Here is a 5448-nt window from a genome sequence, read left to right as displayed (position 1 = left end):
ACAGAAATCAGTTGCATTCCTATACACCAAAAATGAAGCAGCCGAAAGAGAAATCAAGAAACTGATCCCATTCACAATTGCACAAAAAACCATCAAATACCTAGGAGAAAACCTAACCGAAGATGTAAAAGACCTATGTGATGAAAACTATAGAAAACTTATGAATGAGATTGAAAAAGACACCAAGAAATGGAAAAACTTTCCCTGTTCATGGATCAGAAGAATAAATATTATGAAAATGTCATTACTACCCAAAGCAATCTACACATTCAATGCAATCCCCATCAAAATTGCACCAACATTCTTCTCAAAGGTAGAACAAACTGTTTTAAAATTCGTATGGAACCACAAAAGACCCTGAATAGCCAAAGTTATATTGAAGAAGAAAACCAAAATGGGAGGCATCCCATTCCGACTTTAGCCTCTACTGCAAAGCTCTCATCATCAAGACAGTATGGTACTGGCATAAAAACAGACACATAGACCAATGGAATAGAATGGAGAACCCAGAACTATGCCCACAAATGTACGGCCAATTAATTTTTGAGAAAGTAGGAAAGAAACAGTATCCGATGGAAAAAAGACTGCCTCTTTAGCAGGTGGTGCTGGGGAACTGGACAGCAACATGCAGAAGAATGAAACTAGACCACTCTCTTACACCATACGCAAAAATTAACTCAAAATGGCTGAAGGACCTGAATGTGAAACAGGAAACCATCAAAATCCTGGATGGGAAAGTAGGAAAAAACCTCCTAGACCTCCACCGCAGCAATTTCCTTCTCAACCCATCCCTAAAGGCAAGGGAATTGAAAGCAAAACTGAACTCTTAGGACTTCATCAAGATAAAAAGCTTCTGCACTGCAAAGGAAACAATCAAGAAAACTAATAGGCAACAGACAGAATGGGAAAAGATAGTTGCAAATGACATATCAGATAAAGGGCTAGTATCTAAAATATACAAGGAACTCACCAAACTTCACACCCAAAAAACAAATAATCCAGTGAAGAAATGGGCAGAAGACATGAACAGACACTTCTCCAAAGAGGATATCCAGATGGCCTACGGGCACATGACACGTAGCTCAACATCACTCATCCTCAGGGAAACACAAATCAAAACCACACTGAGATACCACCTCACACCAGTCAAGGTGGCTAAAATGAACAAATCAAGAGACTATAGATGCTGCCGAGGATGTGGAGAAACGGGCACCCTCCTACACTGTCGGTGCGAATGTAAACTGGTGCAACCGCTCTGGAAAACAGTGTGGAGGATCCTCAAAAAACCATCAATAGAACTCCCTTATGACCCAGCAATAGAACTGCTAGGGATATACCAAAAGGATATCGAAGGGCTGATGCATAGGGGCACATGTACCCCCCATGTTTATTGTAGCACTGTCAACAATAAGCAAATCATGGAATGAGCCTAAATGTCCATCACCTGATGAATGGATCAAGAATACGTGGTATATATATACAATGGAGTACTACATGGCAATGAGGAAGAATGAAATCTGGCAATTTGTAGCAAAGTGGATGGACCTCAAGTGTGTCATGCTAAGTGTAATGAGTCAGGCAGAGAAGGACAGATACCATGTTTGCACTCATAGGTCTAACAGGAGAAACGTAATAGAGGACCATATGGAGGGGAAGAGGGAAAGAGAGCTGGGTACAGTGAGGGACACAAATCATGAAATCTATGTAATACTGAAAAAGAACCATGGACTGATGGGGAGGGGAGCGCGGGATTGAGGTTATGGTCATGGTGGGGGGCACTTGTGGGGAGAAGCACTGGGTGTTACATGAAAACTAATCAGACAGTATACTATTATAAAAAATAACTAAAATAATTAGTTAAGGGAGGCTTAATATAAAAAATGTAAAGTGTGACAACAAAAATATAAAATGTGGGAGGATGTAAAAATGTAAAGTTTTAGAATAAGTTCAAATTTAGGTTGCCATCAACTTAAAACAAGTCGTATATATATATATATATACACGAAGTTATATGCAAACCTAACAGTGACAAAAATGTATAGTACATACACCAAATAAAATGAGAGAGAAATCTAAATACTGCAGTAAAAAAAAACCACAAGGGAAGAGAGAAAAAGAAGGAAGGAACAAAGAGGAACTACAAAAGTAGCCCCCAAAGTTAGCAAAATATCAATAATTACATACCTGTCAATAATTATTTTAAATGCAAATAGACTAAATTCTCCTATCAAAGGCCACATGGAATGGCTGAATAGATTTTAAAAAATAGTAATAAAGAAAAAAACCTATCTATATTCTACCAAGAGACTTCATTCAGAAAAAAAGCAAATACAAAAATTGGAAATGAAGGGATGAAGAAAGAAATTCCGTGCAAATGAAAACAAAAGGGAAGTCTATCACACAAAATAGACTTTCAAATAAAGACTATAATAAAAGACAAAGAAGGGCATTACACAATGATTAAAAAGGTCATCCAGCAAGAAGATAGGGCATTTTAGATATACACACTCAACATAAAGCACCAAAATATATAAAGCAAATATTAAAAGAATTTAAAGGGAGAAATTGACAGCAGCAATAGAGGACTTTAACACCCCACTTATATTACTGGATAGATTATCTAACAAAAAATCAATAAAGATACATCAGCCTTAAACAACTTATTAGACCAGATAGACTTAACAGACATACTCAGATCATTCCATCCAAAATCAGCAGAATACACATTCTTTTCAGGGCACAAGGAACATTCTCCAGGATAGATCACCTAGAAGGTCAAAAAACCAGTCTCAATAAATCAAGACTGAAATCATATCAAGCACCTTTATGACCACAATTGTGTGAAATTAGTAATCAATTATAAGAAGAAAACTGGAAATACCCAAAAATGTAGAGATTAAACAACATAATACTGAACAACAAACAGACCATCCAAGAAATCAAGGGAAGTAAAAAAAATACCTAGAGACAAATGAAAACAGAAATACAACATAACAAAATCTAGAAGATGCAGTAAATGCAATTCCAAAAGAGAAGTTCATAGGGACACAGGCCTACCTCAAGAAACAGGAAGATTCTCAAATAAGCAATATAACTCTACACCTAATGAAAGTATAAGAGGAACAAATGAATTCTAAGGAATGCAGAGGACCAGCCCAAGCACCTCAGTCGAACGGTCCCCGAGTAGGTGGTTGATGTCGGCGAAATATCTATAGGAAGGAATACAGACAACATGATTTGTGTAAAACCACACTTTACTAAGAAAGTCAGTGTCTTTTATGCCATAGGGGTTTTACACTTTTTTTTCTCTTTAATGATTACAAAGCTATGGTCCTTGAGAGAGTAAAAACATGCCCTGGGAAGGATCATTTTTTATCACAGAAAAGAGAACAGCTGTGAAAACAGAAGTAAAAAAAAAAAACAGGAATGAGGGAGTCTGTGTCTCAAAGAATCCTCTTTTCTTCAAGGTCCTTTAGCAATTATGTCCAAACAAGACGCTTATCATTCAAGGGATTAATTTTAGACAGAGGATTGTTTTTGCCCCAAGAGCAGGCGATGAGCTGGGAACAGAAATAAAGTAAGGGAAAGCAGGTGCCACTAACTGACCCAAGTTGATTCAAAACTTAAAGGTATATGCCTTCATTGCTTTTGCAAAGCAATGAGAAAAATCCCCCCCCCCCAAATTTTTTTCCTGCACCCCGGAGACAGCATCCATGGTCGCTTATGTAGATTCTCCTGTGTCCCGGAGGTGTGGCCATCAAAGGTTGCTCTGCGAAAGGTTTTTTGGCCTGCTGGGCCCCACCACTAAAAGTAGTCGAAAGAAGGAACTGATCAGAGTGAAATAAATGACATGGAGGCTGAAAAGACAATTGAAAACATCAATGAAACTAAGAGCTTGTTTTTTGAAAAGATAAACAAAATTGACAAGTCTTTAACTAGACTCACCAGGAGAAAAAGAGAGAGGGCTCCAATAAAGAAAAAAATGTATATTCCTAGAAACACACAACCTTCCAAAGTTGAATCACAAAGAAACACAAAATCTAAATAGACCAATTTTTAGTAAGGAGACTGAATCAGTAACCAAAAACCTCTCAACAAACAAAAATTCCAAGACCAGATGGCTTCACTAGTGAATTCTACTAAGCATCCAAACATTCAAAGATTTAATACCTATCTTTCAAAAAATTGAAGATTTTTAAATGCTTCCAACTCATTTTACAAGGAGAGCATTATCCTGATACCAAAACTAGACAAGGACAGCAGACTAGACTAGACTAGACTAGACTAGACTAGACTAGACTAGAATAGAAGTGGGAGGGGAAGGAGGAAAAAGAAGGTAAAGGAGAGGAGAGGATCATGGAGGAGGGGGGAGGGGATGGGAGGTATAGAAGAGAAAAGAAGAGAAGGGAAGAGAAGAGAAAAAAAGGGAAAAGAGAAATTTTTTGAAAAGAAAACATAGGCCAATATCCCTGATAGACATAGATGCAAAAACTCTCAACAAAATATTGGCAAACCAAATTTAATAGTACATTAAAAGGGTCATACACCATGATCAACTATTCAATGGATGCAAGGATGGTTTAACAGCCACAAATCGATTAACATGACATAACACACTAAAAAAATGAAAGATAAAAATCTTATGATCATTCCAATACAGGCAGAAAAACTATTTAATAAAATGTTTCAACATCCATTTTTGAAATAAACTCTCAACAAAGTGCGTATGAATGGAATTACCTCAACATAATAAAGACCATATATGACAAAGCTAACACCATACTCAGTGGCGAAAACCTGTAAAATTTTCCTTAAGTTCAGAAAAAGGCAAGGATGCTCACTCTCACCACTTCTAGTTAACATTGTGACAGCAATAAGGCAAAAAAAAGAAATAAAAGGTATCCAAAACAGAAAAGAAGCAGTAAAACTGTCACTATTTGCAAATGAATGATAGTACTATAGAAAATCCCATAGTCTCCAACAAAAAATATGTTGTAACTAATAAACTTTGAAAACAAAATCAACATACATAAATCTGTGGTATCTCTATATGCTAATAACTAGCTATAAGAAAAGAGATATTAAGAAAGCAATTTATAATTGCATCAAAAGAATAAAAGACCTAGTAATTGTTTTAACTAAGGAAGTGAAAGACTTATAACTGAAAATTATAAAATGCTGATGAAAGAAATTTAAGAAGACATAAATAAACAGATATTTTATGATCATGGACTGGAAGAATTAAAACCCAAAGCAATTTACAGATTTGATGCAATCCCTATCAAATTCCAATATCATTTTTCACAGAACTATAACAAATAATTCTAAAATTTTATGAAAGCACAAAAGATCTTGAATTGCCAGAGCAATCTGAAGAAAGAAGAACAAGGCTGAAGGTATCATACTTCTTGGTTTCAAACTATATTGCAAAGCTATAGTTATCAAAAT

This window comes from Suricata suricatta, chromosome 12, assembly GCF_006229205.1.
Source record: "Suricata suricatta isolate VVHF042 chromosome 12, meerkat_22Aug2017_6uvM2_HiC, whole genome shotgun sequence".
Classification (NCBI taxonomy): Eukaryota; Metazoa; Chordata; class Mammalia; order Carnivora; family Herpestidae; genus Suricata; species Suricata suricatta.
The sequence above is the reverse complement of the archived record's forward strand: the minus strand, read 5'-3'. Positions refer to the sequence as shown.